This window comes from Melozone crissalis, unplaced genomic scaffold, assembly GCF_028551555.1.
Source record: "Melozone crissalis strain CALT ecotype California unplaced genomic scaffold, PUWL_Pcris_2 ptg000073l_1, whole genome shotgun sequence".
In the NCBI taxonomy this organism is placed as follows: Eukaryota; Metazoa; Chordata; class Aves; order Passeriformes; family Passerellidae; genus Melozone; species Melozone crissalis.
In genome coordinates, this window is record NW_026535850.1 from 6121766 (window position 1) to 6135023 (window position 13258).

The window sequence follows — 13258 nt, forward strand, 5'->3', positions numbered from 1 at the left end:
CTTGTTCCTCTCTGTCCGTGCCCGGAACACAGCAGGCAGGAGAAGGGCAGCAGGGCCCTGCGTGTCTCCGGGCTCAGGTTTTGTGTCACTTCAGCTCCACGGATATGCGGTTCAAGTGAAAAACCCAAACTGTTTATTAAGGGAAAGCGAAGGTAAGGGGTGAGCTGGGAGGCAGAAAAGGGGATGGGCAGGGCCTGAGGTCTGCAGGGAGGGAGGTGCCAACAGGGAGAGAGATGGCAGGAGCTGCTGGGGCTTCACACAGGCTCAGCTCTGAGCAGCCATGCTGTGCCTGGAGCTCCAGCTGCTCCATCCTGTTCTGCAGGTGCTCCCATCTTCAATGGGCACTTGAAATCGCTGATGGACACTGGTACATCTGATCCATCAGACAAAGTCCTGCAGATCTTCCTTCAAAGATCATCTGAAGCAGTTTGCTCAGGCACGATGAACTCTCATCTTCCTTCAGGGCTTGAAGAGCTGGAAGAGAGAGGAACAGAGCCAAGGTCAGAGGCCAGATTGAGGAAATGCAAGGAAAGCCTCCTGCCAGGGCCATCCCAGCCAGCTGCAGAGGCCCGGCTCTCACTGTAGCCAGGGCAGCAGCCGGGCTGGGGGAAGGGAGGGGCGCCGGGCTCAGGGCTCACCCATGAACCTGACAGCTGCCTCTCGCAGGGTCCTCTGTGGGCTCTCAACCGCTCGGCTCTCGTCCTGCAGCAGCTGCGGGGAGCACCAGCAGGGAAGGCTTGGCATGGGCTCTGCCCCTTGGCCGGGCTCTCCCTGGCCCCAGCACCGGCCGAGCCGGCCCACACAGCCCGGGACAGGGAGCAGCATGGGGGGCACAGGCTGGCGGGCCTGGCTGCGGCGCTGGGCAGTGGCACAGCTGCCGGTCCTCCACATCGTGCACCAGGGGCAGGGCTCGATCTCCCCGGCTGTCCTTACCAGGCTCTCAGCAAACTTAATCCGCCACGCCTTCGTCAGCAGCTCCTCAAGGTCCCTCCTCTTCAGGAAGCGTGCCGCACAAAGCAGGGCTTGGAAAGAGGCCTGGAGAGTGGCAGAGAGCTGCAGGTGGCACCAGAGCCCAGGGCACAGGACCTGTGTCCCTGTGCCATGACCATGGGGAGGCTGGAGCCCGCCAGGTGCCAGGGCAGGAGGTGGCCAAGCCCCCTGCCAGGGATGCGGCACCATCACACAAAACCTCACCTTGGCCACATACAGGTTCTCATCGTGCCAGCGCAAGAATCGAGGGAGCAGGCTCTGGTTCACAAATGTCGTGAGAAGCTCTTCCCCCTCTTCCACTACCAGCTCCATCACCTTGCAAAAGAGCTGAATGGAGAGCAGCTGCACGTGGCTGTTGTCCTGGAAGGAAAGCAAAAGACCTCAGCACCAACTACTCCAGGCCCATTGAGGCAAAGGCCCAGAACTGCACAGAGCACAAAGTTTCCAGGTAGCATCCAGTGCCCTTGGCTGGGGGCACATAGCCTTACGTTCTCAAAGTGTGGCAGGAGGGACTCAGCCAGCTTCAGGGCGGTGACGCTGGGTAGCAGGAGGTCTTTGTCCTGGAGCGTATGTGTGAGCACACAGAGGCTCATCCAGACCACCTCTGCATCTGGGTCAGCCAGCTGCTCCACCAGGTGTGGATAGAGGCAGCATATTCCTCCGGCCTGTGTGCAAGACCAGGCTGTGCTGTGAAGCCGTGAATGGCCGCAGCACCAACAGCTGCTTGGGGCACTGGGGCAGCTGAAGCAGGAGGCAGGAGAGCTGGGAGCAGCTGCCTCTGCTGCCAAAGGCCAGCCAAGCCCAGAGGTCTGCGTTGCCCAGCCCCACACTGCCAGCATGGCTTCAGCCACTGCCCCTTCTCACCAGCGAGGGCTCCTTGCTGAGCACCACAAGGCCTCTGAGCGCCCGGCGCAGCCTGTCCCTGCACTGGCTCAGCAGGTGCCTGGATACCACCAGCAGGGCACTGGGACCGTGTTTGCTCAAGTCCAGACACTCCAGGACCTGAAAGGCACAGGGCAGTGATGGGGGAGCCGGCCGGCAGGAGCCCAGAGCCTCATAGGGCCAGGCCCAGGCAGCAGCAGTGGGTGTGGGCAGCCTCCCAGGCGGCTGCAGCTACGGGAGGCCCAAGAGCTGGGAGGCAGCTCAGCCAGGCAGCGCTGGCCATCAGGCTCACCTCCACAAAGAACGCCAGGGCAGGCAGATGCCAGCGGGGCTGCTTCCCGAGGAGCAGGCTGAGCAGGTGTGAGGCCATGTGGGGACACAAGGGGCTCAAGCCACGGCGCATCTCCCTGGCATGGGAAAAAGGAAACAAGGCCCTGAGCCGGGCGGGCAGACCTCTCCCAGGCGTGGTCTCACAGAGGTCTGATCTTTCTCCAGCACTCTGCAAGGGGACATGGGGCCCTTGGGAGGCGGCTGCTGCTGGGCATCCTCCTCTCCCAGCCTTTCCCAGTCTGCTCGGCCCTCCCTCGCTGACAAGGGCTCTCGCTTACAGCCCCAGGGACTGTGTGGGGCACTCTGGGCAGGGAGCACAAATGCTGACGGTGGCGGCGGGGCGTAGGAGATCTCACCTGGCCAGCAGATCTGCTGCATAGTGCTGGGTGTCGGCACAGAGCAGCTTCTCCCAGACCCGCTTGTTCTCCAGAGCCACCAGCTTCTTGTCAAAGCCCAGGCGGGAGAGCAGAGCCTTCATGGTCTGCACTGCAAACCTGCATGCCGAGCAAAGGCCAGGTCACTCTGGGAGCGCTGGCCCTGGCCACGAGGGCGTGGGAAGGACAGGGCGACTGGCACCTGTGGGGATGGCAGGGAAGGCCGTGTTCTTCCCGGCACGCTCTCCAGAATCTCCCAGTTTCAATGTCCCCTGGCATCTGCTCTGTGGTGGTGAAAATTTGCAAGAGCAGAGCCACAAACAGTTGGGGAGAATGAAGCAGAATGGCACAGTGCCACTCACACATGGGAGCAATCCTCCACAGCACCAGAGTTGCCTGCAAGAGACAAAGCAGCCTGAGGCAGCGCTCAGTGCCAGGGTGTCTATGAGGCAGGGCCCGAGGGGAGACGCAGGGGGAGCACGCGGCCTGCTGCCCCTGAGCCTGCCCCTAGGCCAGCTTTGAGCCCAGGCAGGGAGCTGCAGGCTAGGGAGAGCAGGGAGAGGTGCTGGAGAGGCAACCAGGAGGGCGAGCAAAGACCAGCTGCAGAAACTCACAGCCAGGGCAAAGACAGCCTTGTCTCCGCAGGAGAAGCTGCCATAGGGCGGCTGCTCCTCCATGGCAGAGAGCAGCGCTGGAAGCACCTCCTGGGCGGCCACTCCGGACGTGCCGATGGCTCTCCACATCAGCGCGGCGGCTCTGTGTGAGCAGAGCTGTGCGTCAGCACCGTGCCCCGTGCGGCTGCGTGGGGCTGGGTGACAGAGCCCCGGTGCCCTGAAGGGCAGAGAGGGAGCATGGCAGAGGCTCAGGAAACAGAGGGGCCCGAGGCTCCCGCAGCTCTCTGCCTGTCTGGCAGAGCCCACTGGACAGGCTGTACAGGGTGAGGGGCCCTACGGGCCGGTGAGCACTGAGCTCTCGAGGCACTTGTGCTCCGTACCTGTCACACGTTGGGGCACAGCATAGGAGGCTCATCACCACTTGAACAGGGTGTTCCTCTGTCAGGTTCAGAATCTCCATTTGCAGCCTGGCATCCACGGTGACACAGGACGCCAGTCTCCGGAGAATATCCCTGACCATGGCTTGCACCTGGAGGACGCGGTGTGGGGAAGACTTGGAGTGCTGTCCAAGGGAGCAACTTGCCCAGCTTCCCCGAAGAAGTGCTTGCCTTCCCACCCCACTGTAATGGCCTCAAAGGCTGAGGGGGTCCAGCGGATGTAGCTTGAGGAGCCACATGATCCTGGGAGGCCTTCAGCCCTGGCCCCAGTTTGCTTAGCTGTGGAGAGCTTTTTTCAGACATGGCTTATAGAAAAAGGCCATGATCACATACAGCTGGTTAAAAAGTAAAAGGCAGCTGTAACCAGCAAGTTCTCAGGCTTTTCCTTAAAAACAATAAATACCTTGTCCTTGGCTAAGTTATGAGAAAAACATGGTGGAAAACATGGAGTCCTTGAAGGGTGCTCAATAACAAGTCAACAGCAGGATCAGAAAAACAAGTATTAGCCTCAACAAGAAACCACAGGTATTGACAACAAAGGAGGGGTTGGTGTGTAATCTGTAAGCAGTGATGAGCTCGGGTTTTGCAATATGTATGAACTTAATTAAGACTACTATAAAAGTGTGTAAGCTGGATCAATAAATCTGAGATCGATGCTCATCAATCGGATGTGTGCTCGTTCTCCCTTCACTTTCGTCACTTACCTGCTGTGGAGAAGCTGCACGCTTCTGGAAAACCTCCAGAGTGGGTGCAGGAGCCACGGTCAGTGTGGGCTTGGCCTGAGTGTCTGGCATGCCCTGAGCCTGGGTGTGGGTGATGGCCATGCCCTCAGTCAGGGCCATGCCAGCCTCCGCCCTGCCCTGGGCCGTGTCCTGCTCAGAGGCTGCTGCGAGCTCCGAGGACGCTGAGATGGCAGCAGCCTCTGCCCGCAGCTGGCCAGGCCTGGAGTCGGGCTGGGCCGTGCCCTTGGTGCCGGTGCCACGGGTCTTTGTGCGGCCCAGGTGCAGAAACCTCCGCAGTGTCTGCAGCAGAAGGAGGGAGGGAGGGGAGGGACGTTCCATGGCCTGCTCCAAGCGCAGGGATCAGCCAAGCAGCGCCAGTAGGCCCGGCCCAGGTGGGGATGGCCGCAGGTACCTGCGCTGTTCTGTGGAAGCGGCCACGGGTGGGCTCCTGCTCTTGAGTTGGGTCCCTGGCTGCATCTGTTAAAGAGCAAGCGCAGCCAGAGGTGAGGGGCTGCGGGAGAGGCTGGAGAACACAGCCCAGCCCTGCGCTCCCCAGGCAGGGACAGCCCCACGGGAGCCCAGGGGATGGAGCACGGCAATTCAGGGGCGCAGCCCCGGTCTCTCTCCCATCCCGTCCATGGGCATGTCCACAGGGATGGGATGGGATGGGATGGGATGGGATGGGATGGGATGGGATGGGATGGGATGGGATGGGGTGGGGCAGGGCCAGGCCAGCTGCAGGCACCGGCCCAGCAGCCCAGCTCCACCACTCACCGTCCTGCAGCATCTGCAACTTCTCTGGCTCTGCAGGCTTCTGCACTGGGGCAGCTGCAGGGCCTTTGCTTTTCTTGCCCCGAAGCCCCTTGAACAGACTGAGCAGTCCGCCCGCCATCCTGCTGTCTAACCTTTCAAATGCCTTGGCAAAGGCCTGCGTCAGCAAGGGCTGCAGTCTTGCCTTGAAGGCACCTGCAACAGAGGAGCCTCAGAAAGGCGAGAGCACAGCAAGTCCTGCACTCGAGGGCTCCTGCCACAATGACAGGACACTCCTGGCAAACAATGGAGGTCAGCAAGTCCCACGGCCTGGCCACGAGGGCACCAGCTGCAGGGATGGGAGATGCCTCGGAAAAGCTCCGAGTCACCAAATGCCGAGGTCTGGCCGTGAGGCCAGCCACAGGAGGAATGCCTTGGAAAAGCTCCAGGTCAGCAGCCAACGAGCTGACTGTGCAGGGTCGCCTCACAGCACCGCTCTGTCACCTCCTGTCCCGTTGCGTGCACTGAGCACTGTGGCGTGGCTGTGTGGCTGCCAGCCCCTATGTCAGCACGTGTCACAAAGGGCTGCCAAGACACGGTGTCCCTTTCGGTTCCACAGGGAACCTGCTGCACCGTGTCACAAAGGGACATGCTGCCACGTGCCCCGGGGCCAACCACTCCCCAGCCAAGGTGCCCCCGCTTGGAAGGAATCCATTGCCCCAAATGTCTAACACAGCCCTGGACACACCAAGAGCTGCCAAGTGCTCGGGGAAGGACTCTCCACGGGGCCCGCACAGCCCAGCTCGCTGCTGGCCCTGAAGCAGAGCAGCTTCCAGCAAGCAAGAGGCAAATGCATCTTGCCAAGAGTTAAAACACAGCAGATAGGGAAGATGGCATGAATGTGCATAAAGGCCTTTGAATTCACAGGTCTCTGAGAGGCATTTGGGGCTCTTGGCTGGACAGAGATTATCCCCCTCTGTCCTGTGCTCAAAGGCGGCGGACACACCCTGCCGCTGGTGCTTGCCTTGGTCTCTGCAGGCCCAGGCAGATTGCCAAAGCTGCTCTTCACAGCCTTCTCCCTTGCCATGCCCCTCTGCCAAGTGCAAGGGGCCTCAAGGATGGAAAGGAGCGCAAGGAGCCAAAGGGAGACAGCTGCACCTAGCTCACTAGAGGCTCCTGGGGAAGCACTTTGCTTGAGAAGCAAGCCCCTCTCTTCCAAAGGCATTTCCCCAAATGTGTCCATTTCCCAGGGAACACCAACACACACTTAAGAAACCCTGGCAAGGCTCAATTACTTCTGCACCTTGTAGCACAGGCACTCCAGCTCGAGCTCATCTTCCTTCTCCCGAGCCTGTTTCCTCGTGTCCATTGTGGCACGCAGCCCCAGACCCCCTATAAACAAGAGCTGCCCGCTGCCCCTTCAAGTGCCCGAGCTCCTGCCTGCGCTCACGACAGCAAAACCAGGCTGTTCCCAGGCAAGGAGCAGAGCCCTGTTCCCGCAGGAAGCTCTCGTGACCCCCTTCCCCACAGTGCAAGCGGCACTTCTGCCTGCCTGCCTGCCCAGAACGCTCTTGGCACAGCAGAGCACAAGCTGGCTGGCTCTGGGCTCAGCACAGCCCAAACACAGGCACGGGAAGACACAGCTGCGGCTGTTTTGCAGCCATGCCCCAGAGGGATGGGATTGGGCCCCTGCCTCTGGTCTCACTGCCCTCTTCCTGTCCCTGTGTAGGGATGGAGCATTGCTGTGCTTTCAGGAAGCTCTTTGTGGAAACTTCTGCCATTGCAAGCTCCTTTGCCCTCCGTGGATGCCTGCACTGGAATTCCTCATGGCTGGGTTCAGAGCACACTCAAGCTGGCTCTTCTACAACTCAGAGTCCTTGTCCCCTTCAGCGTGCTCAGCATGCCCTTTAAGTCCACGCCGCTGTGCAACTGGAGCAGCGGGACAGGGAACTTTGCAGCCTGAGCTGCCCTTGTTCCTCTCTGTCCGTGCCCGGAACACAGCAGGCAGGAGAAGGGCAGCAGGGCCCTGCGTGTCTCCGGGCTCAGGTTTTGTGTCACTTCAGCTCCACGGATATGCGGTTCAAGTGAAAAACCCAAACTGTTTATTAAGGGAAAGCGAAGGTAAGGGGTGAGCTGGGAGGCAGAAAAGGGGATGGGCAGGGCCTGAGGTCTGCAGGGAGGGAGGTGCCAACAGGGAGAGAGGTGGCAGGAGCTGCTGGGGCTTCACACAGGCTCAGCTCTGAGCAGCCATGCTGTGCCTGGAGCTCCAGCTGCTCCATCCTGTTCTGCAGGTGCTCCCATCTTCAATGGGCACTTGAAATCGCTGATGGACACTGGTACATCTGATCCATCAGACAAAGTCCTGCAGATCTTCCTTCAAAGATCATCTGAAGCAGTTTGCTCAGGCACGATGAACTCTCATCTTCCTTCAGGGCTTGAAGAGCTGGAAGAGAGAGGAACAGAGCCAAGGTCAGAGGCCAGATTGAGGAAATCCAAGGAAAGCCTCCTGCCAGGGCCATCCCAGCCAGCTGCAGAGGCCCGGCTCTCACTGTAGCCAGGGCAGCAGCCGGGCTGGGGGCAGGGAGGGGCGCCGGGCTCAGGGCTCACCCATGAACCTGACAGCTGCCTCTCGCAGGGTCCTCTGTGGGCTCTCAGCCGCTCGGCTCTCGTCCTGCAGCAGCTGCGGGGAGCACCAGCAGGGAAGGCTTGGCATGGGCTCTGCCCCTTGGCCGGGCTCTCCCTGGCCCCAGCACCGGCCGAGCCGGCCCACACAGCCCGGGACAGGGAGCAGCATGGGGGGCACAGGCTGGCGGGCCTGGCTGCGGCGCTGGGCAGTGGCACAGCTGCCGGTCCTCCACATCGTGCACCAGGGGCAGGGCTCGATCTCCCCGGCTGTCCTTACCAGGCTCTCAGCAAACTTAATCCGCCACGCCTTCGTCAGCAGCTCCTCAAGGTCCCTCCTCTTCAGGAAGCGTGCCGCACAAAGCAGGGCTTGGAAAGAGGCCTGGAGAGTGGCAGAGAGCTGCAGGTGGCACCAGAGCCCAGGGCACAGGACCTGTGTCCCTGTGCCATGACCATGGGGAGGCTGGAGCCCGCCAGGTGCCAGGGCAGGAGGTGGCCAAGCCCCCTGCCAGGGATGCGGCACCATCACACAAAACCTCACCTTGGCCACATACAGGTTCTCATCGTGCCAGCGCAAGAATAGAGGGAGCAGGCTCTGGTTCACAAATGTCGTGAGAAGCTCTTCCCCCTCTTCCACTACCAGCTCCATCACCTTGCAAAAGAGCTGAATGGAGAGCAGCTGCACGTGGCTGTTGTCCTGGAAGGAAAGCAAAAGACCTCAGCACCAACTACTCCAGGCCCATTGAGGCAAAGGCCCAGAACTGCACAGAGCACAAAGTTTCCAGGTAGCATCCAGTGCCCTTGGCTGGGGGCACATAGCCTTACGTTCTCAAAGTGTGGCAGGAGGGACTCAGCCAGCTTCAGGGCGGTGACGCTGGGTAGCAGGAGGTCTTTGTCCTGGAGCGTATGTGTGAGCACACAGAGGCTCATCCAGACCACCTCTGCATCTGGGTCAGCCAGCTGCTCCACCAGGTGTGGATAGAGGCAGCATATTCCTCCGGCCTGTGTGCAAGACCAGGCTGTGCTGTGAAGCCGTGAATGGCCGCAGCACCAACAGCTGCTTGGGGCACTGGGGCAGCTGAAGCAGGAGGCAGGAGAGCTGGGAGCAGCTGCCTCTGCTGCCAAAGGCCAGCCAAGCCCAGAGGTCTGCGTTGCCCAGCCCCACACTGCCAGCATGGCTTCAGCCACTGCCCCTTCTCACCAGCGAGGGCTCCTTGCTGAGCACCACAAGGCCTCTGAGCGCCCGGCGCAGCCTGTCCCTGCACTGGCTCAGCAGGTGCCTGGATACCACCAGCAGGGCACTGGGACCGTGTTTGCTCAAGTCCAGACACTCCAGGACCTGAAAGGCACAGGGCAGTGATGGGGGAGCCGGCCGGCAGGAGCCCAGAGCCTCATAGGGCCAGGCCCAGGCAGCAGCAGTGGGTGTGGGCAGCCTCCCAGGCGGCTGCAGCTACGGGAGGCCCAAGAGCTGGGAGGCAGCTCAGCCAGGCAGCGCTGGCCATCAGGCTCACCTCCACAAAGAACGCCAGGGCAGGCAGATGCCAGCGGGGCTGCTTCCCGAGGAGCAGGCTGAGCAGGTGTGAGGCCATGCGGGGACACAAGGGGCTCAAGCCACGGCGCATCTCCCTGGCATGGGAAAAAGGAAACAAGGCCCTGAGCCGGGCGGGCAGACCTCTCCCAGGCGTGGTCTCACAGAGGTCTGATCTTTCTCCAGCACTCTGCAAGGGGACATGGGGCCCTTGGGAGGCGGCTGCTGCTGGGCATCCTCCTCTCCCAGCCTTTCCCAGTCTGCTCGGCCCTCCCTCGCTGACAAGGGCTCTCGCTTACAGCCCCAGGGACTGTGTGGGGCACTCTGGGCAGGGAGCACAAATGCTGACGGTGGCGGCGGGGCGTAGGAGATCTCACCTGGCCAGCAGATCTGCTGCATAGTGCTGGGTGTCGGCACAGAGCAGCTTCTCCCAGACCCGCTTGTTCTCCAGAGCCACCAGCTTCTTGTCAAAGCCCAGGCGGGAGAGCAGAGCCTTCATGGTCTGCACTGCAAACCTGCATGCCGAGCAAAGGCCAGGTCACTCTGGGAGCGCTGGCCCTGGCCACGAGGGCGTGGGAAGGACAGGGCGACTGGCACCTGTGGGGATGGCAGGGAAGGCCGTGTTCTTCCCGGCACGCTCTCCAGAATCTCCCAGTTTCAATGTCCCCTGGCATCTGCTCTGTGGTGGTGAAAATTTGCAAGAGCAGAGCCACAAACAGTTGGGGAGAATGAAGCAGAATGGCACAGTGCCACTCACACATGGGAGCAATCCTCCACAGCACCAGAGTTGCCTGCAAGAGACAAAGCAGCCTGAGGCAGCGCTCAGTGCCAGGGTGTCTATGAGGCAGGGCCCGAGGGGAGACGCAGGGGGAGCACGCGGCCTGCTGCCCCTGAGCCTGCCCCTAGGCCAGCTTTGAGCCCAGGCAGGGAGCTGCAGGCTAGGGAGAGCAGGGAGAGGTGCTGGAGAGGCAACCAGGAGGGCGAGCAAAGACCAGCTGCAGAAACTCACAGCCAGGGCAAAGACAGCCTTGTCTCCGCAGGAGAAGCTGCCATAGGGCGGCTGCTCCTCCATGGCAGAGAGCAGCGCTGGAAGCACCTCCTGGGCGGCCACTCCGGACGTGCCGATGGCTCTCCACATCAGCGCGGCGGCTCTGTGTGAGCAGAGCTGTGCGTCAGCACCGTGCCCCGTGCGGCTGCGTGGGGCTGGGTGACAGAGCCCCGGTGCCCTGAAGGGCAGAGAGGGAGCATGGCAGAGGCTCAGGAAACAGAGGGGCCCGAGGCTCCCGCAGCTCTCTGCCTGTCTGGCAGAGCCCACTGGACAGGCTGTACAGGGTGAGGGGCCCTACGGGCCGGTGAGCACTGAGCTCTCGAGGCACTTGTGCTCCGTACCTGTCACACGTTGGGGCACAGCATAGGAGGCTCATCACCACTTGAACAGGGTGTTCCTCTGTCAGGTTCAGAATCTCCATTTGCAGCCTGGCATCCACGGTGACACAGGACGCCAGTCTCCGGAGAATATCCCTGACCATGGCTTGCACCTGGAGGACGCGGCGTGGGGAAGACTTGGAGTGCTGTCCAAGGGAGCAACTTGCCCAGCTTCCCCGAAGAAGTGCTTGCCTTCCCACCCCACTGTAATGGCCTCAAAGGCTGAGGGGGTCCAGCGGATGTAGCTTGAGGAGCCACATGATCCTGGGAGGCCTTCAGCCCTGGCCCCAGTTTGCTTAGCTGTGGAGAGCTTTTTTCAGACATGGCTTATAGAAAAAGGCCATGATCACATACAGCTGGTTAAAAAGTAAAAGGCAGCTGTAACCAGCAAGTTCTCAGGCTTTTCCTTAAAAACAATAAATACCTTGTCCTTGGCTAAGTTATGAGAAAAACATGGTGGAAAACATGGAGTCCTTGAAGGGTGCTCAATAACAAGTCAACAGCAGGATCAGAAAAACAAGTATTAGCCTCAACAAGAAACCACAGGTATTGACAACAAAGGAGGGGTTGGTGTGTAATCTGTAAGCAGTGATGAGCTCGGGTTTTGCAATATGTATGAACTTAATTAACACTACTATAAAAGTGTGTAAGCTGGATCAATAAATCTGAGATCGATGCTCATCAATCGGATGTGTGCTCGTTCTCCCTTCACTTTCGTCACTTACCTGCTGTGGAGAAGCTGCACGCTTCTGGAAAACCTCCAGAGTGGGTGCAGGAGCCACGGTCAGTGTGGGCTTGGCCTGAGTGTCTGGCATGCCCTGAGCCTGGGTGTGGGTGATGGCCATGCCCTCAGTCAGGGCCATGCCAGCCTCCGCCCTGCCCTGGGCCGTGTCCTGCTCAGAGGCTGCTGCGAGCTCCGAGGACGCTGAGATGGCAGCAGCCTCTGCCCGCAGCTGGCCAGGCCTGGAGTCGGGCTGGGCCGTGCCCTTGGTGCCGGTGCCACGGGTCTTTGTGCGGCCCAGGTGCAGAAACCTCCGCAGTGTCTGCAGCAGAAGGAGGGAGGGAGGGGAGGGACGTTCCATGGCCTGCTCCAAGCGCAGGGATCAGCCAAGCAGCGCCAGTAGGCCCGGCCCAGGTGGGGATGGCCGCAGGTACCTGCGCTGTTCTGTGGAAGCGGCCACGGGTGGGCTCCTGCTCTTGAGTTGGGTCCCTGGCTGCATCTGTTAAAGAGCAAGCGCAGCCAGAGGTGAGGGGCTGCGGGAGAGGCTGGAGAACACAGCCCAGCCCTGCGCTCCCCAGGCAGGGACAGCCCCACGGGAGCCCAGGGGATGGAGCACGGCAATTCAGGGGCGCAGCCCCGGTCTCTCTCCCATCCCGTCCATGGGCATGTCCACAGGGATGGGATGGGATGGGATGGGATGGGATGGGATGGGATGGGGTGGGGCAGGGCCAGGCCAGCTGCAGGCACCGGCCCAGCAGCCCAGCTCCACCACTCACCGTCCTGCAGCATCTGCAACTTCTCTGGCTCTGCAGGCTTCTGCACTGGGGCAGCTGCAGGGCCTTTGCTTTTCTTGCCCCGAAGCCCCTTGAACAGACTGAGCAGTCCGCCCGCCATCCTGCTGTCTAACCTTTCAAATGCCTTGGCAAAGGCCTGCGTCAGCAAGGGCTGCAGTCTTGCCTTGAAGGCACCTGCAACAGAGGAGCCTCAGAAAGGCGAGAGCACAGCAAGTCCTGCACTCGAGGGCTCCTGCCACAATGACAGGACACTCCTGGCAAACAATGGAGGTCAGCAAGTCCCACGGCCTGGCCACGAGGGCACCAGCTGCAGGGATGGGAGATGCCTCGGAAAAGCTCCGAGTCACCAAATGCCGAGGTCTGGCCGTGAGGCCAGCCACAGGAGGAATGCCTTGGAAAAGCTCCAGGTCAGCAGCCAACGAGCTGACTGTGCAGGGTCGCCTCACAGCACCGCTCTGTCACCTCCTGTCCCGTTGCGTGCACTGAGCACTGTGGCGTGGCTGTGTGGCTGCCAGCCCCTATGTCAGCGCGTGTCACAAAGGGCTGCCAAGACACGGTGTCCCTTTCGGTTCCACAGGGAACCTGCTGCACCGTGTCACAAAGGGACATGCTGCCACGTGCCCCGGGGCCAACCACTCCCCAGCCAAGGTGCCCCCGCTTGGAAGGAATCCATTGCCCCAAATGTCTAACACAGCCCTGGACACACCAAGAGCTGCCAAGTGCTCGGGGAAGGACTCTCCACGGGGCCCGCACAGCCCAGCTCGCTGCTGGCCCTGAAGCAGAGCAGCTTCCAGCAAGCAAGAGGCAAATGCATCTTGCCAAGAGTTAAAACACAGCAGATAGGGAAGATGGCATGAATGTGCATAAAGGCCTTTGAATTCACAGGTCTCTGAGAGGCATTTGGGGCTCTTGGCTGGACAGAGATTATCCCCCTCTGTCCTGTGCTCAAAGGCGGCGGACACACCCTGCCGCTGGTGCTTGCCTTGGTCTCTGCAGGCCCAGGCAGATTGCCAAAGCTGCTCTTCACAGCCTTCTCCCTTGCCATGCCCCTCTGCCAAGTGCAAGGGGC